At 36.9% G+C, this 25,522-nt stretch overlaps 2 long non-coding RNA genes across 4 annotated transcripts; one reads left to right on the plus strand and one right to left on the minus strand.

Moving 5' to 3' along the window:
- Window positions 1-1,255: 1,255 nt before the first annotated feature.
- Window positions 1,256-23,569, minus strand: LOC147388240 (uncharacterized). 3 transcript variants are annotated; one of them, XR_015171497.1, is made up of 5 exons: window positions 23,242-23,569; window positions 6,185-6,297; window positions 5,722-5,861; window positions 2,022-2,119; window positions 1,256-1,549 (listed from the first exon to the last, which is right to left on the minus strand). It is a non-coding gene; the product is annotated as an uncharacterized LOC147388240 (long non-coding RNA). The 3 variants fall into 3 exon arrangements; XR_015171496.1 differs by having other exon boundaries at window positions 1,256-2,119; window positions 23,242-23,568; XR_015171498.1 differs by lacking the exon at window positions 2,022-2,119 and having other exon boundaries at window positions 23,242-23,567.
- On the plus strand, window positions 10,994-14,074 carry LOC147388241 (uncharacterized). Its single transcript, XR_015171364.1, has 4 exons — window positions 10,994-11,063; window positions 11,176-11,337; window positions 12,269-12,390; window positions 13,815-14,074. It is a non-coding gene; the product is annotated as an uncharacterized LOC147388241 (long non-coding RNA).
- Window positions 23,570-25,522: the final 1,953 nt, after the last annotated feature.

Consider the following 25,522-nt stretch of genomic DNA (forward strand, 5'->3'; position numbering starts at 1 on the left):
CATACCTGGCCTATTCCTCCTATGGTGCAGTTCACGAATGTGAATCCAGTGTTTTCATCGTTGGAAGCTCTACCATGGGTTGTAATTGCTCCATTTATGCTCTTCAATCCTACTGGTACTAGATTTGCTATATAAATTAACTTGCAATTCTGAAATGGTAGAGTTGCAGGTTAGTGATTCTTAATGAATTGGCTAACACAAAGAAATATAAGTGATATTTTTGAATAGTATCAAAAGGATCTCATTGACAAAGAACCTAAAACAAAAAAGAATCAACGTCAATATGATCCTTTTGACATGAGATCAGAATTTATTTTTTTACAATATCAAAAGGATCCCGTTGTCACTGAATTTTTTTTTTAAATAAAAATATTCAATGTCAACATGATCCCTTTGACATGAGATTAAAATTTATTTTGTATAGTGTCAAAAGGATTTCATTGACACTGAACTTATTTATGAAAAAATGTACTTTCTGTACTAAAATTCTGAAAATTATTGTTTATACCATTTTGGTAAAATAAAATATTTTCGAAAACGATAAATTACCTATAGATACGTAGGGTTCGAAACCTTTGGGGGTTTGAAATAATCTACATATGTTTAGGAGTCGCCACCATTCAATTAAGGTGTGAATGGGCACTATAAAAATAGTTTTGAAATTTATTTTTTCTTGATTTATAATGATTTATATATCCAAAGGATAAGGGATTTTGATCTACCTAGAGAATTAAGTTAATGAGTTTCGATTGAGGGACAAAAAATGTGTTAAGCACCTTACCTCTTCCATCCTAAGATGGTTACCAATAGATTGATCAAATGTGAAATTAGAAACTCATTTTTTTGCATTACAACAAATATCGCAATTAGGAACGGTTATAAATCGTTCGTAAGCCAGTATGAAACAGTTTACAGACGATCTCTAATTGAGCCGTCATTAATGAATTTAAACGGTTAGAAGTCATTCTAGATCTTAGGATTTAGAACGACTAAAAACCGTTCCAAATTTGCATTTATATAACAAAAAAAAATTATCTGAGACATTGATTTAAAATCCGATGTTTATAAGAGTGATGTCCTAAGTCTTAAGACTTAAGGCATCCGTTACAAACTGATATCTAAAGTGGTCATAAACTAATATCTAAATTTAAAAAAAAAAAATTAATTTTTAATTTTTTTTCTACACACCTATTACCCGTGGTCAAAATAGACCCAAACAGAAAACATTGAGGTTCTCTATCACATTAATTTATACAAAAAAAAGGTTACAATGAGTTATAGGTACAAAATTCAATTCATGTGGCCTCAAAGCTCCTTGAACAATCTCTGGAACTCCTATATTGCGATGGCAATCATCTGATAGCTCCTCAACTAGAACTGTTAAAATAGAAATATCACCCCCTATTGCCGCCTTAGATAAGGGTTGCAGAAATCTTGATCGCTCCACCTCAGTCACAGCTGTTGATGGAATCAATGAAACGATCTCCTTAGCCCAATCCAATGCCTTTATCCCTTATGCCCTCACCAAAGATAGTAGTACATATGGTACCTGACGAAAAAAAAGAAAAAGAAAAAAAAAAGAGTCTCACTTACCATAAATGGAGATGAATCAAAAGCTGATTTTGGGTAGAGGGGTTATCTAAGCTCCTCAGTGCTACACTCCTAAATTCTCGAAGAATGAACAATATTGTCTCATGTTTTTGTCGGTTGGGACATCATATTTACATAGAAAATGAGCCTATATTTTATCCAATGAAGTGATGCTTCTATTCATTGCCCAGGTATTCCTTTCATGGTGTTCATCTATCAGTAAAATGGCTAACAAGCACAAGTGTGAGGTGCGGGTAACAAACCAAAATGAACCCCATGCATCTTTTTTCTAAGAAAAATTAACTTTTCCCCATAATTGAACATACAAACGAAAAAATCATAGACATTCAGTAACCTGAGTCATACTAGTTGAATATTTCCTTAACAATGGCCCTAGATTACTCATGAACTTTTCAAAAATATAAACTTACCTTGGGTGGGCTTGTAATCTCAGTGATTTTGATCTCCCAGAGAAACAACCGCCAGAACCAAGAACCCTTCTGATCTACCGATTGTCGTGAACCCATACCTAGAACCTTTTTGATTTAGAATACCACGGTATAAATGGTGAAAACACTACACATTTTGGTTGATCACATCAACATGGTTCAAACAAAGGGTATTGAGGAATCCTTGGTGTTGACACCCCTGAGACTATGTAATTTGAGGTTCGACCAATGCAGATGTTGAGAAAAGTGATCTTTATGGACTATATTTTTTAAGGTTCTTAGGTAAGAATAAAATTTGTGTAAAATGCATATAATTAGGAAAAGACTTCAAAATTCTGACATATGAAGAAGACGAAACATCATTGGAGCATCAATAAGTCACTCTTGTATTGTGGTGCCCTGCCAAACGCTAACACAAATCCCCATGTTAGATCTCGAGGTACTAGGTGACACCTCGAAATTTCGGCATGGTCTCTTCTGTTTATGTTAACATTCCAAGGCGTTCAATCTGCACCTGATAAACAACACACATTCCTGCATATATACATTTAAAATATAATACTAGCGGAAACCTATATATATCTAATAATGTACGATAGATCAGAGTACGAAAGAAGAAATTTATATACATGATTATACATAAATTCCTAACTCTAACAAAAGTCATAACGTTCAGATCAAATTTTTTATTCTTTTGGTCTAATTGACACTACTAGGGGTAATAACCCCAGTACTCACTAGGTGACGAACTCTAGTTGTCTATCTGACCCACCAGATGATCCTCACTCAAACTTTATACCTGCTTAACCAAGCTCTGAATTTGAAATTAAAAAAATGGAGAAAGAAAGGGTGAGTAACAATTATTACCTAGTAGGGAAGCCAACAATTTTTGTCAGTAACCTTTCCTAACATGAACGAATAAACATATTAAATTATTTTAAAATATGTAAAATTTTATAGAAGAAACTACGATTAACTGGTACATATAATCAGGGATGAGCAACTAAATATTTTAAAACTCATATTACATCAATCAACAGTACCTACTATAACATTCTATTTTTATACAAAGTTAATTAACCAAATGGAAATATTTTTCTTTTTATACAAATCTAATTGACTAAATGGAAACATTAAACATGCATTTCATTTTACATATCAAAATAAGGCAATAGATACATAATACACAATGGTGAAGTAGTAGAATTAGAAAGTTGGGATTTACGACTGGATCGTTCCTAATCAGGACATGATGTTTCATACTAAGGTATTAGTTCTTGATTTTGTGATTGGTCGCTGTTTACCACACTTGTGGGACCATTTATCCGGTTCAGGCTGACTGTTTGAGATGACTATAAGAAATTGGTTTCTTTTCGATGTGTCAGAACGTTCGACTACTATAGATTGTTAGTGATCACTGACTAATCATCTTCGTCTATGCCTATCAGGCATGCATGTCATTTCCAAATATACAAACTATTCGTATACGACCACCTTTACATTACAAGTTCACTAGTAAAGATAGAGAGAAATAACCTGGATTCAAATTGTGACTTCACTCTCATACGTGTCCCATACCACGTATGAGCTTGGTGGTCCCTACCGTACATCCCAGGATAGTACACCACTCCGGATGATATGACACACTCCCTTTAGGCATTCACAGAGTCTTTAACAGCTCACAAAGTAACTACATATATATATATATAATATATATATATATATATATTATTTTCATTTAAAAATAAAATAGAAATTAACAATACAAGGTTGAGAATGGATATCTAGTTTCTTACCATGCAACTGTGGCCACCCGGCCTAAAATAAACAACATAATAAAAAAGTAAATAGCGCCTCGTGCTAACAAAAAGTAAATAAACATGCAACCAGTAATATTATCCCTGGATACCTGTTCATCAATCTACACACAACATAACAATGTAAAATGCAGACATCACCCCTTGGGTGTGATTATGACATTTTACTGTTTTCATACCCTTTTTGCTTTTTTTCGAATTTTACAATTTTCAATCTCTCAAACAAAATATCCACTTTCTGATATTCATCAACTCAATATAAGTTAATTGAATATTAAATTATTTTTTCAATAATGAAATTCATTTTTACCAATAACATTGAAAAAATACAAAACTTAGATCAAAACGGGGTCCGAACGGTGCACAGGACCCAATTGAAAGAAATAACTCGTTGAAATATCCTACCCACATATAATTTATCATAAAATAAAATTAAACATATCAAATATGAAAGTTCTGACGTGAATTTGAAATACCCAATTGAATTCTATAGTTTTAAAAACTCATCATAAAATTTTAATAAAATCCTAAATGCAATTTTTACAATCTACGATTACTAATAGAAATTGAAAGTTCCTTACAATCTCTGTGCGGAAGGATTGAAGTGTGTGCTGAAAATCGAAGTGATCGACGCGAAAATCAAGATAGATCGAATTTCAAAGTGATTGATTTTTGAATATGACCCGGTCGTTTTGAAGATCTCGATGCCGTCGTCCTTTTTTCCTTCTATGACGGAAGACAGTTTGACCCCGAAATAGGCGAAATCCGAGGTCGAAGTTTTGAAATCCCCGTATATATATACGACTGATTTTTAATGATATGGGGTGAAAGAGAAGATGAAATGAAGAGATCTTGGGTGGATTTTGTAGATGTCGAGGCTGCGGACCTTTTTTCCTTTTGCGTCGATCGTCGATCATCGAAAGCGGGCCATTCGCAATGAATCTGAGGTTGAAAATCGGAGAAATTTTTTTTTAAAAGGTTGGCTGATTTTGGGTCATTTAAAACGAAGGTGAAAGTGAAAAAAATTAAAAAAATTTATTTATATATATCTTGGGACGAAATCGATATTTTACCTATTCTTTCGATCGAGGATAACTTGACCGTCCGGACTCCAAAAGTGATGAATGAATACTCTATTTCGCCTAATTTTTCATTCTGGATCTAATGGTGTAGTCAATTTCTACAAATTCTATCTCTAACAAAATTTTACATTTTTGGCCTGAGATGACCCCTAAAATTGACATTATTTTCGTTTTTGATGATAATTCGACTTTCTATGCTTTAAAAATGACAAATAACTAGTTAATGTTCAATAATTTTTCATTACGAATCCAATGGTTTGATCAAATCTTAAAAAATTTTGCTCTAACAAAAAGTCACTATTTTAGCCTTGTCTGATTCGATAATCGAGGATTTTGCGACTTTTATATTAGGATTCGCATTTGAGCGTGTTTACAGACTAAAATATGTTTTTCAATCATTTTGAATCCAATTGTAAGGTTATATTTTCTTAAAAATGATAAAAAACCTCCTAAAATTTTATCGTTAAGTCCCACTTTCACGATTTTCTCAAAATTCCACTATTTATTTTTTCTCGAGATACGAATTGAAAATTCGGGGTTTTTCATGTATATCCCTTATTTCTTGGAATAAAGAAAAAAAGCTTTTTAGGGGACTTTACTGTGATTCACTAAAAATGCATTCTAGGCTTCTTAATGCCAATTTCTTTTTATAAAAATGCCAAACAATGATTTCCATATTTGGGTTTACTGTAATTAGTTGTAAAATAATTGCCGGTCTTCTGAATTATGGGAACCTCATGTCCATGGCTTTCTTTTATTTTCAGTATATAATAGAATACAAACCCAATAGAGCTACCACCAGACCCAACTAAGCATTGGTCGTTGTAGTGAAGATAGTTCACGTCTTTGAGCATCGTCTTCATTATATGTGATGCCAGTCCATCTGGGGTTGTGTACTTGTGATCACATGGCATAATCAAAGCCTGATTGAACCAATATCAATGTAAGAGTGAAATATGATGGAAAGGATAAGAGATGATATTTATAAAAGAAAAGAAAACAAGGGAAAATGGAGGGTTATTAGGAGAAAGTTAAAAAGAGAAGCTAGAAAATCAATAGCAGTGCTGGTAATATGCAGAAAAATAAAAAAATTATTTGGACTAAATAAACTTAAACTCTTTAAGTGTTCCTGTATTGAAAATGCACAGGGTGCTTTGACTAGATTTAGTGTCACACAAGCGATTGAGGGCAAAAACAAGAAAGGAGCACACCACCTAAAATTCTTAACAATATGAATGACACTTACCTCCATTCTGGAGTGCACATTGACCCATATATGTGGATCAAATGATTTGGAGAGTAGGTTCACTAAAAGGAGCATTTCCCAGATAGATTCTCTTCATATGGATTATAATCCACCTACCAATTAAAAACCATATGCTCATATTAAGATTCTAAAGAAATATGACATCTTGATTTTATTTTTCCTTCATTTATGAATACTGGTCCCTTAACACTCAGATAGGTGTAGACCCATAGCTCAGTTGGTTAGACACATTGCAAAAAAACTCCAAGGTCGTGGATTCAAGTCCAGCTTACCCATAAAAAAATAAAAATAAACACATAATATCCAAGTAACATAGGATATCAATCAACAAGCATGAAAAGTATAAAGGGCCAACTCCTACCCCCAACAAGTACATTGATTTCTAATTGAATGTTAGAATGTAGAAGTTAATTTTAAGAATTTGAATATCCAATACCCAAAATACAACAAACTTGAACTTCCAATAACACGTTTATTTGTAAGGTTTCTTATTATGTTACACAATAGTGACTCAAAAAAAAAAGTCAGGTTCTGCTTCCAAAACTTTATGGGACTAATTTGGTCAGATTCTTTTGCTGGAAGACCACTCATAAAAAAAAAACAAGTCTCTCATACTATGCTCTAATATAATAGAGCAACTGTATGAAACCCATTTTGGTACCTATAGGCTGCTAGTAGGGAAGAAGTGAAGTCTATAAATATGTTTGAAAATGATTTCTTTATACATTGTAAGTATAATCAAGCCAAGATACCAGCCATTGAACCCATTCCTAATTTTATCCCACACTGTTACCTTAATCACAAACTTCTAGAGTGTATTGTTTAGAAATTTTGTGACCATGTTTGGCATTGATTGATCTTCACTTAAGATGGAAATGAGCCTCAATGCAAGTTCAGAAGTAATAAGTTCCCTCAAATATAAGCCCAACATAATACAAAAAGTTAGTTGGAAATTTTACTGATACATGCATAGTTCTATATTGACTTCAAAAGTTCATGTACAGTTCACACAGAATTCAAGAGGGCATTAAGTTGATAAAAAGTCTGTTGTCATACTACTAAACTATATGGTTATACCAGCGAAACTTGATTCTTTAGCCTCAGAGAGCATCCGTAAATGCATCCCAATAGATAGAGAGTGTGAAATACAGCTTTATCATACTTCGAAAGGGGTAAGACAAACTTAGATGGACTAACTTTACAATTACAACATAAATGCAGAGGTTTCCATCAACCCAAGAGACGTATAAAAAATAAATCAAGATCTCATAAATTTAAAATAAAAATTACAACAACATTACTTAACAACTTAAAGTTTGTAATTATTCTTGCGAAATGTTTTGATACCTAATACCAAGTACCAACATTTGATGAATCAATCAATGAGTAGTGATTAAAGACAGAACAAAAGTATGAGCTAAGAGAGAGATGTGTTGAGAAAGAGCTACTTACCTGCCAATAACGCTATATGAATACTTCTGACCTATCAGACCATATTCTATAATCATTGTAAATACTATTAAGATACACCTAAGAGTGATGTACATGGGATTGTTTACCGCACGTACAAAAAGATGTGAACAACCAAATGTTTTAGTGCTTAAAAACAAATATGGATATACATACTCTACAACCAAATGTGTGTCTAAGCTGTGAACAACCTCTTATGGAGTGGTGCCCCAAGCTTGGATTCTAAGGTTCTTGTGTGTGATGCCCCCTTAATATAGCTTACCTACCAAAACAAAGTGTGCATGATAAAAATCAAGTGATCCTCTACTTATATGAGAATTAGCAGTCGTATCCAACCCAACTATCTAATGCATTTGTTCTTAGATAATTCATAGAAACATTTATCTTCGAATAAATTCCCACTTATTTTGGATGATGTAATGAAGAAGAAATTCCTACTTTCTAGCAAAGCAGTGGAGACCAAATACAAATGCTTTCTTCTAAACCAAACACTAACATATTCATCTGTGGTTAATTTATAGAAATATTTTAAGGACTTCTTTAAACTTTGAATCCCTTACAAACTGTTTGATAGCTTATTGAATCCCTGACTTATGAATGTAATGAGACTAGATTTATAAAAAACATGGGTTTTAAATTCAGGTTTAGCTTTTTGAAAATGTTAGTGTGTCCATCAACATGCAAATCTAACAGATTGAAAATTTTGATAACAAAACTGCAAATGTTAAGAGAGAAACAAAATCAACCAGAACATCACAAATAGATCAAGCAAAACTAGATTTCTTCTTTTACGAATCAAAGCAACCAAAGCACACTTCAAATCTAACAACCTCTATCGAAATATCAGCGAAAGTTCTAAAGTGATTATCTGAATCTAGGTCTCAAAATCCCTAAAAATAATAGAGAGATCACTCTGTCGACAATAAATTTCAACGGATCTACCTCGAGATTCGTGAAATATGATCGCAAATAATTTTATTGATTTTTGATGAAAAGTAGATACAGATCTCAATGTTTCCTCTGATTAACAGTCAAGTACAAAAATAGTGATGATGACGTATGTAGCTTTTCTTCTCTCCGTGCTTCGCGCTTTATCGGCTGAGAAGGTTGCTTGAACGGTGGCTTTGCTTTGTGCTTGATCTTCTGTAGAGGCTTCTGTAGATCTTCTTCTCTCCGGGCTTCGCGCTTTATCGGCTGAGAAGGTTGCTTGGATTCCGGAGAAGGGCTTTATGCTTGATCTTCTCTTTAGTCAGAGTCCGGATCTCTGAAGAACCTTGCTTTTGTCTCTGGAGGAGGGCTTGAGAGCTTTTTCTTCTCTAGAGGGAGAGCTTCTGTCTTCTGAGAGAAAGTGATCCAGATCCCCTCTCAATGAGAGAGACTCTTGTATGTATAGACTTAAAGGTAATTTAGCTTTCCAATTATACCCCAACTTAAAGATGTTTAATTGATTTAGTTAGAAGGCTAAATTTGTCCAAATCCCATTTTAAGGATTTAATGGATAATTATTGGGCCAAACTCATTTATTTGGGTATAGGGCCCAATACTTAACATATGGATCACTTGATTTTATTTGAATCATGGGCTTTATCTGCGAAAGCCCAAATCCAAACCATATGTGGGTTGTTCCAACCAATGGCCCCAATTTAAATTTATGGGCCCAATTTTAATTGAAGGGATTTTCATTAATTTGAAAAAAACGACGAAGACCCATTTCAATTTTGATGTCTACAAATGCCCCCTCAAGGGTGCTTTGTCGGAAGTATATCGGACGATAATGTATCCTTAATTCTTTTGATGAGGGTGCCACTATTGACAAATATAGATATATTTGATGCCTCCATTTTTCCATTGAGAACTTGGGTCCACTTCCGTAGCTATTAATTATATTTACTTTGTATAGGACTTGAACTTGAAAATTATGAGTGTCAAAATTTGAAGATCATTGTGAGCATGCATCTTTCAAAGATTTGCTGTAGATTTAAGTATGGGCCTTGGAAATTAGAATTCTTTTCGGCCCATGAGTTTGGAATAAAAGTGATGATTTATGGACCTCACGATATCCAATTTCATAAAGTAGTGTCTCTGAGGTGCATGGGATAAACACTCCGAATATTCAAACTCAGAAATTGTGTTCTTGATTTGCAACTTAGGACCTTTGAGATGTATGGGATCAAACCCCCATTTTCTCATTTCCTTCTATCATAACACCCTTGCCCATAAAGTCTTGGTGTATTGAGATGTATGGGGTCAATCCCTCATCTCATCATTTTCTTGATCCAACCACATTAACACTATTACAATGTTACATATATGATTTGTGTATGTGAGATGTATGGAATCAAAACCCCATTCTTCCCCACCTTTTTTTTTAACCTTAGCAAGCCAAAGATTTGTCAAAAACGTCTGTACAGTCATATTCAACTCATGTTTACCCATGACGAAGATGTCGCGTTGAGTTTGTCCAAAAATCCGAGTTGAGTCATAAAATTCTTTACACATGAGTTATGACCGAGTTATTTCAATATCCAACTGGGCTGAAAAGAATTGACTCGCAATGGGCTTCAAATTGGTTGAATATCAGCCCGATTTCCTTTTTTTTTTAATTCGAAGAATTTTGCCTTCTGCGGCCCTATTAGATCAGATCATGTACTTGGTTGTCGCTAGGCGAACTCAACGATCTTAGTAAGATAAGGAATCTTACAAGTTGGTAAGGCTAGTCTTTACCCACGAAGAGTCCGAATAAAACTGATTTCAGCATCTTCCTTTTTGAGTAGTGCTGGGGTGACACAGAATTACTGTAATTCTCACAATTATGACGTGGACATGCATACATAACCGTTGATGGGTTTACTCGTATCGCGAGGAAGCACATCTATGGTTATGTGCACATCCCATGTTTTAATGAAACTCATTTCAGCATTTTTCTTCTTTTTAACAGCCACGGAAGCTTTTCCATTCCGTCTTAAACACCAACTACGGTTTTAAGAAGGATTCTTCTTCTAACAAACAGAATGCGCGGCTGCTGTTGATGGTCAGCCCGATCAAACAAATCTACCTTCGATAGTAAATTCAACTCATTTAAAACTCTATTTTAAAGAGAGTTCAACTCGTTTAAGGCCCTGTTTTAACGGAATTGTGGTTGAGATCGCCATTGTTTACGTCGGAAGATTGGATTTTAAATTTAGAAAATTATTTACTTGAAGAACCCAAATTTCCCTTGCTTTCCAACGTATCAAAGAGTCCGACTTTGATTAGTTCTTCCACTTCAACCCAAACACTAACATAGAGTTACAAAACTCCACGTATCTTTTCTTTATAAACGATCCAAAATGGCTGCAACAGGTTTACCTTCGGCAAGTTTCAGATTTTGAGGAAAGAATATCAGCAGGTATGTCCTCTGTCCTCTTCGTCTTCTTTAAAACTAGAGTTTTTGTTGCACCCAAACTCGACAACGAGTTTAAAGAGGAGTTGGACTCTAACCTTATATAAATAAATCGCAGAGACTGGATGGGTTTGTTTATGTGTTGAAGGCTTCTCTCCTTCGTTCAATCTCTTCTTTTTCTTTTTTCCGTTCGATTCTCGAACAGAGTCATTCCCAACAGCCGACGTTGGGAACTTCTCCAACGTTTCAGCAATAACCTTGGAGTGACATATGCTGGCAGGTACTTCTTCTCTTTCTCCTTCTTCTTTTCTAAATTTTTTTATTTACCAAAACAGACTCTGCATCTTGTATTCACACTGCAACACATACATGTACGCATAGCCCACATCGCATCCACTGATACGCAGATGTATATGTACATGTTGTACATTTTCACAGGTCCTCTCTCTCTTTTTCTTTTTTTTTTTTAAGCAGAAAGAGAAGATAAAAAAAAAATCTTTTTATCATTAAAAGTGAGTCGTCTGCACGTTTTGGATTATATATATAATCACTGTATGTAAGGATTCAAGGAATTTTAATTTTGTCGAATTTTTCAAGCAAAGAATCTTGATATTTACAAGATATACTAAAGGGGTATTCTTTTCTCTGCTTTTTTTTACTGAAAAGAATTGGAAGTAGCCAGTGTCCTTTCTCTGTTTTTTTTTAAAGGTTGTAGAACTATCAGCGTATCCATGCGTTGGTTGAGGTTCAGATTTATGTAAATCAAGTGTCTGTCTTATCAGACATTTAATTAGAATCAAACTCTTGGTTCCACTTTTCAAGCTCTTCAGATTTTGCTTCCACACCTCATAAAACTCATCCTTTCTGTTCTTCCAGGACAGAGAGAGAAGAACTCGTCTTGAATAAAAATTTAAGAAAGAAAGAAGTCTTCTTTTTTTCAATAGCCTGAACAACGTCATCTTCTACCGATTACGATGATCCATGATTTTCATCCACTTTTATCCGAGTGATCGATTGAAGAAGATGAGGAGTGAACTCTACAAATCCCTCAACAGAAGGTTTTTTTTTTTTTTTTAGAAGTTCTATTAATGGACCGGCCTTTATTTGTAACACACCAAAAAGGGATGTCTATTTGCACATCGATTTTTGCTTGCAACAAACCAAAGATTTTTTTTTTCAAAATTCCTCATCGAATTTTTTTTTTTATTCAGGTTCTCTCTTGATTTTTGGAACGTGAGCGGCAACTAAAAGCTTTAATCCTTGTTATTGCTTCTCAGTCACTTAGAGTTTCTCGGCAACTTAAAGCTTTAGTCTCTGTCATTACCAAAACAAAGTAATATCCCAGACTTGAAATTTTTAATACCTTTTGCTCTTGTATACAATGATTTGCAACATGGTACATTAATCATGTTTGGGGCGAACATTGTTGATTTGTCAAAAGAATTGCATAATGAGATATGTACCCGTAGAAGAACCATGCGACGAGCTATTTGTCCAGCCGGTTGGCCAATCTCTAGCATAGCTGTTCATCAGTAGTGCTTAAGAGGTGACAACGTCAACTGGCTGACAAACGTCAATTGGCTAGAAAAATTACTTGAAGCAGGATTTGTTCAAACCGAAGAACCATGCGACGATCCATTTGTCCAGCTAGTTGGCCAATCTCTAGCATAGCTATTCATCAGTAGTGCTTAGGAGGTGACAACGTTAACTGGCTGACAAACGTCAACTGGCCAGAAAAATTACTTGAAGCAGGATTTGTTCAAACCGAAGAACCATGCGACGATCCATTTGTCCAGCTAGTTGGCCAATCTCTAGCATAGCTGTTCATCAGTAGTGCTTAGAAGGTGACAACGTCAACTGGCTGACAAACGTCAATTGGCTAGAAAAATTACTTGAAGCAGGATTTGTTCAAAAAGAAGAACCATGCGACGATCTATTTGTCCAGCTAGTTGGCCAATCTCTAGCATAGCTGTTCATCAGTAGTGCTTAGGAGGTGACAACGTTAACTGGCTAACAAACGTCAATTGGCTAGAAAAATTACTTGAAGCAAGATTTGTTCAAACAGAAGAACCATGCGACGATCCATTTGTCCAACTAATTGACTAATCTCTAAAGCAATTGTTCATCAATAATGCTTAAGAGTGGACAATGTCAATCGGTTGACAAACGTCAATTGGCTAAAGAATCACTTGAAGTAAGATTTGTTCATACAGAAGAACCATGCGACGAGCTATTTGTCCAACTAATTGACTAATCTCTAAAGCAATTGTTCATCAATAATGCTTAAGAGTGGACAATGTCAATCGGTTGACAAACGTCAATTGGTTAAAGAATCACTTGAAGTAAGATTTGTTCATATAGAAGAACCATGCGACGAGCTATTTGTCCAACCGGTTGGCCAATCTCTAGCATAGCTGTTCATCAGTACTGCTTAAGAGGTGACAACGTCAACTGGCTGACAAACGTCAATTGGCTAGAAAAATTACTTGAAGCAGGATTTGTTCAAGTAGAAGAACCATGCGACGATCTATTTGGCCAGTTAGTTGGTCAAGCTCTAAAGTAGTCATTTATCATTAGTGCTTAAGAGTGGACAAACGTCAATTGGCTAATCTCTAGCGCTATAGCACTATTGAACATGATGGATTTTTATTCATACTCTTATATACTTTTAGTCAATGTGACACTAGTACTTAGTAAGACTTTTTTTTTTTTTGAATAAATGTGTTTATTCTTTTCTTTTTCATTGAAATTTCGCAGAGATGGCTAGGGACACCCTTTCCAAAGGTTTAAGGAATAAGAATCGTTCCAAACGAAGCTTACCGCGTGAAGGTTGGGTAGATGACCATGCAGATCCTTCTCAGAAAGGAAAATGGCTTTGTTTTCCCCATGTTATGATATCTGGTCATTCAAAAGGAGGAAATATTTCATCTATGGAGCTGAAACTTGCAGTGCACACACCGATGACTGGTCCTTTGAAGGCACATGATACAGAAAGGGACACATCACTTGATTTGACAGCTTTGAATGAATATCCTTCAACGGTTGACCTACTTCCTAGAGATGAGATTGATACGGAGCATCAGCCATCTTTATGCCATCCTCCACATCATGATCGAACTCGTAATTGTCCACAGGCTGTTTTGGCACAGAAAATCATGCAACGTTTCACTCGATAGGGTTTAGATATTGAACCTCGAGGCGACATTCGATATCTCAGTGGTTTTTGGGACTGGAGTTTGGACGTGAGCCATAAACTACAAAGCAGAAAGTCGACAGCTTCCCTTGGTGAAGCTATATTTGCAGCTAGTAAGGAGTACAGTCGTCCTAATGGTATGTACCGGGCTTTGTGTGAGTTTTGGTGTCCCGAAACCAATACTTTTGTGACAGGTCGTGGGGAAGTTGGCATTTCTTTATGGGAAATGCAGAAGATTTCTGGGCTTTCTATCACCGGTGAGTATTATGAAGAAGTAGTACCCAGTCTCAATGAACTCATGGGTTGCAACGGTGTTTCAGGACTTCCTCTTTCCTGTCAGTATCTGTTCAAGGCATATGCTTTACTGATTCTTGAAAAAGGGAGTGATTGTGTTAGTCACAGTGAGTGGCTTGATTTCTGGTATGTTAAAGCTGAACGAATTTCTAATCCTCGTCTGACAGTAGAGTATAAAGAAAGGGTAAAATCGTTCTACATTAATCGTAATGGCCGTCAGTATCCTAGAACAAAATTACAAAGACCCTTTTCTTCTCGAGTTACTTTGGCTAAGGGGGGTCGTAAAGAGGGAGAAAATCCATTTATCAGGCTCGGTTTTCTTGCAAATCAGAATGTTGAAGATGAAGCTATGACAGCTGCATACCTCTCCTTGTGGTTGTGTCGTTTTGTTCTCCCTTGTGAGAATGATGATGTTATTCGTCCAGGTACTTTCAAGATAGCAGCATTGATGACTCGAGGTACTACCTTCAGTTTGGTACCTCCACTTCTGTGTTGTTTGTACAAGGGTCTAACTTAGACCTATTGGGGTATGAAAACACAAAGTGTTGTAGGTGCTTCCACGAGTTATTGTCCTCTTCATTACTTGTTTGGGTGGGTTGGACTTCATTTTCCTCGGGGAGTATTTAGTAGCATTGATGCTGACTTTGGACCTCCGTATTTGGTTCGCACAGCTGGTGTTTCCAACTCATACTTTTATTGGGAAGATAGTGTTAAAGATGCAAGGAATCTGATCAGCACCATGGATTCTAGTGATTTTAAATGGTATCCGGAAGAGATTTGGTCGCCAAAAGGTCATAGAAGGATGCGGACTGATGATGGTGATGATCCTTCTGAAGTTCAAGCTTTCATGATAAGCTGTCATCCTGGATTTGTTATGTTTCGATATGGTGATGTTTGTGAGGTGGAAATGTATAGCCCTCACAGGTTTGCTCGTCAACAAGGCTTTTGTCAACGTATCCCCGGAACTCCGATTCCTTTCACAAGATCCGTAGATGGGATAGAGTTATATAGTTTATGGTTGTCTTTGACTCAGACCAAAAGTCGAGTCAACTTTTTTATTCCTCCAAAAGTGCAAGACATGAACCTGCAATTTGATAAGAGTTATAAGGATTGGTGGGTTCAAGATGTACTACCTCACTTGGATGCCCTTGATTTCCGTCTTCTTGAAGATAGTGTCTCCGTTCCGAACTTTAATTTTGATGAAAGAAAAGGATTTGAAGATCGTAAGGCACGTCGTACTTTGCTTGCCACGCCAAAACCTTCTCGAAAAAGAAGAATAGAACATACACATATTGACGAAACGCAGAATGTCATTACGGATTCTAGATTGAAATTGCGTTTCAAAAAACTATTACCAACCCCAGCGACTACTCAGATGGAACAGGCCAACATTGTTGGGGTAAATGTAGAACAAGCTGTTCATAAATCAAGTCCAATGGGTTCTTTGAAGCCTGTTGTTCAGACTGAGTCTAAAGATACGAGTGTGACTCCAGATAGGCAAGAAGCTGAAGTTGAGAATGATGTGTCTCCTAGGAAAGGTAATTTTACACACTTTTTTCCTTTCTTAGAAATTTCATGTTTTTTTTTAAAAAAAAATGTATAATCTTTTGTTGATTTAATTGATCTCGCAGAATCATTAACCAATATACATTCCATTGCCGATTTGTTCGCTTCAGAAGATTTTCCAATCCTCCCTGTCTTCTCGGGTATGGAAGATGCTTGGAATGCCAGTCATCTTAGTAGAGGGCTTTCAAAATTGGTTGATACTGAAGACCCCTCAAAGAGTGATGGGGACGAGGTTTCTTCATGTCCTCGTCAAAATTCCCATGGCATTTCATCAACTTCAACTACACATATGGCTCCTATCGCATTGGCTTTACCTACTTCTAATAAGTTGGTTGATTCATCTGTGATTGTTCCGAAGTCACGTGGAATGCTTACTGTTTCTACCCAAACTCGACAAGCTTCTTTGCATGATAGTGACATCGACTTATGCGTTCAACAAGCATTACATAGAGCTCGTGATGAATTCCTTCGATCTAGAGTTGAGTTGATGCTCAATATTGGCTTTTCCAACCTAAGAGAATGGCAATCACTTCATATGCCTGCCATCATCTCTTCTCTCAAGAATGCTTTCAGAACTGATCCTATGCCTTTTGCTAACTTCTTTGAATCACTTATAACTGGAGTAGAAGCGTATCTTTCAAGACGAGAGAAGGCTTTGTCATCTTTGTCAGCAAATGATAGGGATCTTCAGCTATCTGTCTTAGATCAGGAAGCTCAGCTAAAATGTCAATCAGTGGATGGTTTACGTACGCAACTGACTGAAGTTAAAGATAAAGAAGTTGAACTGGCTAAAAGAGAAGTTGAGTTAGAAAACGAGTTGACTCAGATCAGAGAAATGCGACAACAAATCGTTGCTTTTAAAGAATCTCTTAGTACTCAAGTTCAGGAAGAGGAGGAGGCTCTACTTACTGTTGAAGCGGAGTGTACTCGCCTATCTAATGCTCCAATCATTGATGATGATGAAATAACTGCTTGTGAAGCAGAGAGAGAGTCTTTGAAGAAGAAGTTTTGGAATCTTACTTCTTTATATTAAGTTTATTTTATTTATTTATTTATTTATTTTTACTGTATAGGACTTAGGAAATTATAACATTGTTTATTTCATTTGAAATTAATAAAATTCCCCATTTTCCTTATACGAGTATATTTTTTTTTTGTTGATGTGGTTGAACCTGAAGTAACTTTACAGGCTGCCTACGTACCCAAAAACGGGATCAAACCATAACGTAGTTCAGATGGATGCTCTAAGTTTTGCCTAGATCGCCCTCTCGGGTTTTCAATCTAGCGAGCTTAATTCTTTTTTTTTTTTGGACCGTTCACAGTTTTAACTCATGCGGGTCAGGAGTATCATGTAGTTTAAACTCGTACGATAATGAGCATTGCTAAACAGTTTACGCTTGTGCCGAGGAGCATTGTCAAACAGTTTAGGCTCGTGCTGGGGAGCGGAAAATCGTCTTTTGGACATGCATTATTCAAGTCGCGAAAATCGACACATAATCGAATTTGTCCATTCTTCTTTCTTACTGGAACTATGTTAGAAATCTAGGTTGGATACTTTACTTCTCGGATGAAGCTAGCTTCTATCAACTTGTTGACCTCTGTCTCAATCTGTGGTATCAACTCTGGTCGAAAACGACGTTGTGCCTGTTTTATTGGGCGAACTTCGTGTTTAACTGCGAGCTGATGAACAGCGATCTTCGGGTCAAGTCCTGGCATTTCTTTGTAAGTCCAAGCAAATACATCTCTGTATTCTTGTAGCAACTTGAGGTACTCGGATTCTTCATGCTGGTTTAGAAGAGTGCTGACGAACGTGGGTCGCGGCTCTTCAATTGTCCCAAGATTTATTTCTTTCAAGTCGTCTACAGTGGCTTGTCCGCCTTCTTCAAAAACTGGTGGAGTATCTTCGAGTTCTTCATCTGACGACGTAGAATCTTCTTCAGGGAATTCCTCAATGGTAATATGATTTACCAAAACGACATCTTCGGAATTGTCTGTTTCAACAGTTGAAGTTCTGCTGTTGCTCGTTTGGTTTGTGAGGATGATGGTGCGTCGTTTCACAACCAATGCATCTGATATCGAGACTTCTAAAGCTGCTTGTCGTTTCATGCGAGATGGAATAGCGCTATGCAAGCCACTACTATCTTTATGCTCCATATGTTTATTCATTTGCTTCGGTTGATGTCGTGATTTTCTTCGTATTTTTACTCCAACCTTTTGACCAAGTCTAGATAGAGCAGACGCATGAGATTTATGAATTTTTACATCATGACGATCATCTAAAGCACCCAATCGATCAAATACCGACGTGGTCGAGATGTGGCCACCAATTCGATCAAAGACCGATATTCGTGAAATTGGTGTTTCTTCTACAGACTCATCGATGACCTCTACTGTAGTATGTTGTGAAGAAGCCGTCTTCATCTTAGAAATTTTGATTGGAGCCTCTGACGTATAACCTAGTCCCGCTCGTGTGAATGAAACTTTTTCTCCAGCTCGAACGAGTTTGACTTGTGTTGCAGTCAAACCATGAATTTGATCAGTTGGTAGTAGTTCGCCCAATCGTACGGGTTCACCTTTTCCATAACTAGGAATTTCGAATAACTTTAAAGTTTTAGGACCGAACCAACTTTCAGACTCAACCTTCGCGATGCTGTTCGTGATTGATGTAGCTGGGATAATACTTTTCATGGGTGTCCTTACTACGTAAGATTTTTGGAGAGATGTAACCGGAAAGGTTAACTCTTCTTTCAACGTCTCCAATTCGATTTTAGAGACAGAAGGTTTGGTCTTTGAAGAAATCTCTTCGAAAGGTGATTGTCCCGGCTTCCGTCTCGATTGTGGCACGTAGCGAAGCATTGGGGTTGGCGATACAACTGTGGATGACGCGTCCACCATTGATTGACTCACTTTCATCTGTCGAGTTTCTGGTTCTTGCTTCTTACTTCGTTCTTTTTGAAGCAGAGGACCGGGAGAAATCTTATCGGCGTCATTCATAGTATGCTTTCCTTTGTCAGGTTTTTGCTTACTCGAAGGAGGTACCGAAACTGGAAGTGCTTCTTGAATGACATCCCCTTCAAAATAGAATTTCGCATCTGTAAAATACGTTTCTGCCTTGTCAAACGGTTGATCTTCAGCTATTACACGCTTCTGCACACCATCTTGGTAATACTTGAAGCATTGATGTAATGTGGATGGTACTACTCCAGTTTCATGTAACCATGATCGACCGAGAAGTAAGTGATATGAAGTTTTACAATCAATCACGTGGAAAAGCGCTGTTGACTCCAAATCTGCAATAGAGAGCTTGACTCTTATCATGCCTATCGCTCTTTGACCTCCCAAGTTGAAGCCTTGAATCATCAACTTACTGCGAGCAAGTTGATCCGATGAGATGCCAACTTGTTTCATAGTACGAATTGGCATGATATTGACCGCAGAACCACAATCCAGGAAGATTCTTTGAATTTTAATTTCCCTCACATAACCTGTAACATAAAGCGGCCTATTGTGAGGTCGAGACCCCAATTGGAGATCCTCGTCAGTAAAGGTGATTGTGGCCATGCACAGATCATCTTCTGGTAGATCTATGTTGGGTTGAACTTCTTACTTTGATTCAGTTGAGCTTTGCTTTGAAGTAAGTTGAACTTTTTGAAATTTACTGGACAAATCTAAGTCGACCTGCGAATCATCTGTTTTCGAGGTGTTATTGTCTTTCTCCAGTTTCTGGTCTTCATCACAGAAAGATCCAGGATGTTCTTCTGATCTACTATCGATATCATCTTCAAGCACCTCCGCTTCCACTTGATGACATGAAACCGTGCAGACTTCCTTTAAGAGCTTCCTTGGTAAGAATTCTAAAAGAGTAACCGGCACACGGGGAGGTTGTTGAAAGATGTCTTCAGGGTCTGCGGGCAGAACTCGGAAAGCCTTCTTCTTTGTTGCTCTCTTTCGTTTCTTTGACCATGTACTTGGTTTTGACTTTCTTCTCTTTCCCTTTGGCTTCGAAATAGAAGGAGTCGGCACATATGTAGGACGTCTTTTTCGACGAGTGACAACTGTCCACCCTTCATCATCAGCTGAAGCAGACTCTGAGATGTCTGACTTTGATTTTGAAGCCGAATGAGATTGTAGTCCTTGTTGAAGTGAAGTGGGAAAGGTGATGATTTTTCTTTGATGTGGCCTTGCCCCCAGCGTGGGATGGGCCTTTTCAACATCAAAATGTACGGACATGAGTTGTGATGGTTTAGGTAATATTTTGGTGATCTGAGGAGATGGAATCTGCGTAGCATACTGACTTGTCAAGAATATTGGATCAAAAGATCCAAATGTGACAGATGTCATGTTGGAAGTAGCAACATTTTCGGCACAGTCAAGTTCAATTTTCCCTTGACGTGCCAAATCCATGATTTTCTCCTTGAAGACGAAACATTTTTCAATTGGGTGACTAATCACCCTGTGATAACGACAATACCTCGGATCATTGTCGCGACCTGCTTCTTCGGGTCGTTTGGGTATTGGAAGTTCGATGAGCTTTAACTTCAGTAGCTCTTCGAACATGCCCAAGACATCAGCATCGGGAAAAGGGTATTCTTTTGCCTCAAGCTCTTTGAGAGTTTTTCAGGCTTTTCCTTTTTCTTGTGTTGAATCAGCTCGTGGCTGATCTTCTCTTCTTTTACCTGTGATTTTGACAAGTTTGCTGGTAGTGGTGGATAAGACTTCCTTAGTTTTGAAGGACTTGCCATCCTTCTTTTCTTGCCTTCGAGGCTCGCTTGGTCGTGGAGTCTGATGCACAGCTATACTCTGCTCCATGTCGTGGGCTCGAGTAGCAAGCTCTTCGAAAGTGTGTGACTTGATTCCTTTCAAGATGTAAAGGAGTTGCCAGTGCATCCCTTGAACACACATCTCGATAGCAGAAGATTGCGAGAGTCGATCCATACAGTTGAGGGAAAGATTTCTCCATCGCTCTATGTATTCAATGACTGGTTCATCCTTCCTTTGTTTGACTGCAGCGAGCTCCACCATACTTACTGTTCTTCTAGTGCTGTAGAAGCGGCCGAGAAATACTCTTTCAAGTTGATCCCAACTATCTATTGAATTGGGTTCCAAGTCAGTGTACCAATCGAACGCATTGCCGCGGAGGGAGCGAACGAATTGTTTTACCATGAAGTCACCGAATGTACCGGCGTTATTGCAAGTTTCGATGAAGTGGGCAATATGCTGCTTTGGATTGCCTTTTCCTTCGAACTGTTGGAATTTTGGTGGTTGATATCCTGCCGGAAGACGCATTTGTTCGATGCGTTGAGTGTAGGGTTTGGAGTAAACCAATGAGGATTGTGGCATGCCCCCATACTGAGTACGAATGGTGTCAGTAATCATTGCTTGCAGTTGTTGAACGGAAAGCGAAGCAACAGAGCCTTGTGGTGGATCTCGAGTAGCTTTTCGTGAACCAGAATAGTCTGCTCGTTGTTCCTCTTCGTGTGGAGCCATGTATGCTTCAGGGGTGAATCCTGGAGGACGTGAGGGTCCAGCACTCGACTCATTCTCTTTGTCTTTCTGCTCCAAACGGCTGGCGAGAGTTGCTATTTGAATATCTTTTTCTTCCATTGCTTTTGTTAACTTGTTGATGGTGTCTGCCATCTGAGCAACTTGTTCCTCCATCGTTAGTGCGCCAGCTGTCATTACTGCTCTGATGGATGTGTGAGTTTGTGACGGAGAAGTGATCGATAAAGATCTAGATGATCCCTCGCTTGACTTCGAATCAGATCCAGAATCTGACGAGTCGTCTTCTACCATGTCCGCCCACGATTCTTTCGTGGTAAGTGCCGTTTTCGTGGCACGTTTCTTGGAGTGATGCTGGAGAGGCTCCATTAGCTTGATTCCACCAGTCTTTGTCTTTGTTCGTGTCACATGATGATCGCGACTAGTAACTTGATCAGATTCAAGATTGGAAGAAAGGGTTTTCTTACCTTTCTCAGTAATTACAGATGCGATAGCGTTGACGTTGCGAGATGCCATTGATGCTTTAGGTGATGTTCTTGCAGTTGACTGAAAGATGAGAGGTTGAGATGGTCCCACCGGGCGTGCCAGAAATTTGTCGACAATAAATTTCAACGGATCTACCTCGAGATTCATGAAATATGATCGCAAATAATTTTATTGATTTTTGATGAAAAGTAGATACAGATCTCAATGTTTCCTCTGATTAACAGTCAAGTACAAAAATAGTGATGATGACGTATGTAGCTTTTCTTCTCTCCGTGCTTCGCGCTTTATCGACTGAGAAGGTTGCTTGAACGGTGGCTTTACTTTGTGTTTGATCTTCTGTAGAGGCTTTTGTAGATCTTCTTCTATCCGGGCTTCGCGCTTTATCGGCTGAGAAGGTTGCTTGGATTCCGGAGAAGGACTTTATGCTTGATCTTCTCTTTAGTCGGAGTCCGGATCTCTGAAGAACCTTGCTTTTGTCTCTGGAGGAGGGCTTGAGAGCTTCTTCTTCTCTAAAGGGAGAGCTTCTGTCTTCTGAGAGAAAGTGATCCAGATCCGCTCTTAATGAGAGAGACTCTTGTATTTATAGACTTAAAGGTAATTTAGCTTTCCAATTATACCCCAACTTAAAGAGGTTTAATTGATTTAGTTAGAAGGCTAAATTTGTCCAAATCCCATTTTAAGGATTTAATGGATAATTATTGGGCCAAACTCATTTATTTGGGTATAGGGCCCAATACTTAACATATGGATTACTTGATTTTATTTGAATCATGGGCTTTATCTGCGAAAGCCCAAATCCAAACCATATGTGGGTTGTTCCAACCAATGGCCCCAATTTAAATTTATGGGCCCAATTTTAATTGAAGGGATTTTCATTAATTTGAAAAAAACGACGAAGACCCATTTCAATTTTGATGTCTACACACTCATCTTTAAAATATCAACTTTAAAAAGATTAAAAGGTCACACTGATTGAGATCAAAACCAATCAGATCTCATAGAATCATTTGGCTTCAAGAAAAAAAATCGAAAAAAATATCTCGAAAGGAGCAGATTTTGAAAAAAAAATCCCTGATCAACTCGATTCAGAACAAAAACTCAAAGAAAAATAAATGTCAATTCTAGGGTTTTTGTTTAAGATCTTACATGTTTGCTAGTCGAGTTCCTTATTGAAATTGAAGATGAATAAGGTTGAAATGAGCTTGACATTTTCCAAATTGAAGATGACGAGGGTAAAAACGAGCTTCACTATCTCATAATCGAATATGAATAGGGTTGAAATGAACTTCACCTTCTCAAAATCAAAGAAGGATAGGGCTGAAATCAATTTGAATAAAAAAAATCTTTGAAATCCATGGAAGAAATATAAGAGGGGAGAGATGTGAGAGATTATCGTTCTTGTTAGAATGAGAGCCCTGAAAGGTTTCTCTCAATTTTTTCTGTCTATAAGTGCACATTAAAACGACCTTTAAGGGTGAAGCAGATTAAAGCATTTTTTAATTCGAAACCGCTAAAATCCGTTTTACAATGTTGTTTCTAATTCACCGTATTCTTGTAGTGTTGGATTTTGAAAATAATGAAAATTATAGAGAGAGTTAAGAAAAATTGACTATAGTTTTATTTTAGAAAATGATCAAATTAAAACAATGAGCAAGCCACTGTTAAAAGTAGATGTTTGTTAGATTTTTTGTGAGATTGAGACTTTGATGGAAATCCACATGAATTTCATCATTTGGGGTCGCAAAGCTTCAAAACTATCTTGTGTGCTCTCTTGGGAGGTTTTGTTTATTGGTTTAATCTTTTAATGAGGTTCATGATTTGAATCACACTATGTAGGAATCAAGACTACATGAATGAGATTTTGTCCATTTTTAGATTGTTTTTGTTGGTTCTAAAGGTTGGATATAAGCCTATGAAGACGTACATCCTAACTTGTAGTCATTTTAAAGGTGGGTGTGTGCAAAGTATATGCATGGGATGTACTAAGCAAGAAAATATTATCTCGTAAAAGGGTTTACTCTCTAGCTCTATTGCCATCTAAGGAAAAAATAAAATAAAGAACTATTTTTCTAGAAAACTTAAAGTGCAAGAAAAATAAAGAAAGTAAAATATTTACACTATGAAATTTAAATTGCATAGAAATAAAGAATGTAAAACAACTTAATCTAATGCCCTCAAGGAGTTTATTGAGGACTTATTGGGGGAGATTACCTCAAAGAGAAATTATTTTCTCTCTCCCAAGCCTCTAATTAAGGAAATGTAAATCTAAATTATTAAACTAGAAATCATATAAATAAAGTGAAATTGCTTGAAATTAATGCAGGGGGAGTAGTAAGAAGGGGGAAATTAGATAGGGGAATGGAGGGTTTAATCCTACCTTGGTCTTCTTTTTTTTCCTTTTACTTCTTCTTAAAATTTTCTTTTAGAGGTTTTGATAGAAGTTTTAAGAGAATGGGAGGCTAGAGAGGTTAGGGAGATTTTTGGATTACCAAATGAATTCTTCCCATTTGCCTTGGAAGTCAATATGAACATTAAGAAACCAAAAGAAATGTAATTTAATAATATAGAAAAAAAAGGACCTGTGTTAGATTGGCACTACATAGATGATCCACATAAATAAATAAAAGTGTGGATGAAAAAATAAAATAACAATACGGAAGAAAAAAATCTTGGGTTTATTCAATATCAATCAAGGTAAAATAAGCAAGCTTGACTCCTTTTTTGTTGATGAAGTCTCAACAAAAACTACCTGATTGAGGGTGATCCCATAATTTAATAGATTATGTTAATGCATTTTTGCTATACTACTAATACTTGTACTTGATTTGCTATTCAGCCCAAGCCTGACTAAGGAAGAGTTGTGGGGAGTAAAAAAAAATGTTGATTAAGACCGGACATACTATATTTAATGATGGAATCATTCACGATAAATAATATTTATAAGATTTTGGGAAGACCTTGGGGATGAATTGGTCATAATTCTTCAAGTTCCCGATAATTGTATTAAAATCTCTATGGAAACCAAATTACTCTTCTTCTCCTTGATCTTGATGGTCTTTTACTTACTTATGGGTCTCATCAATCATGATCATCAATGGGTAAAATGGTAAAAACTCAATCAATAAAATTATTTGGGAGGGGTAGAGTGGTCCTAAGACCTTGGCTCTGAGTCAATTGTGAGGGAACCAAGCCAAATGACATGTAATTAGATGATAGGTTTTTGTATCTTTAGTCACTTCCTTTGATAGAGTTTCCAACAAACTAGCGTTGCAAGTTGGCATAAATTTTAGAGAATTCTCTATGGATGACAAAGTAGTCATAGGCTTTGAAAGATAATCAATTTACATCGAATGTCATGGGAGTCATATGAATTTTGAAGAAGATTATAAGCATAAAAGTGAGAATCCACCTTAATGAGTCATAAGAA

This window comes from Akebia trifoliata, chromosome 13 (assembly GCF_017979445.1).
Source record: "Akebia trifoliata isolate Shusen 1 chromosome 13, ASM1797944v1, whole genome shotgun sequence".
Lineage (NCBI taxonomy): Eukaryota > Viridiplantae > Streptophyta > Magnoliopsida > Ranunculales > Lardizabalaceae > Akebia > Akebia trifoliata.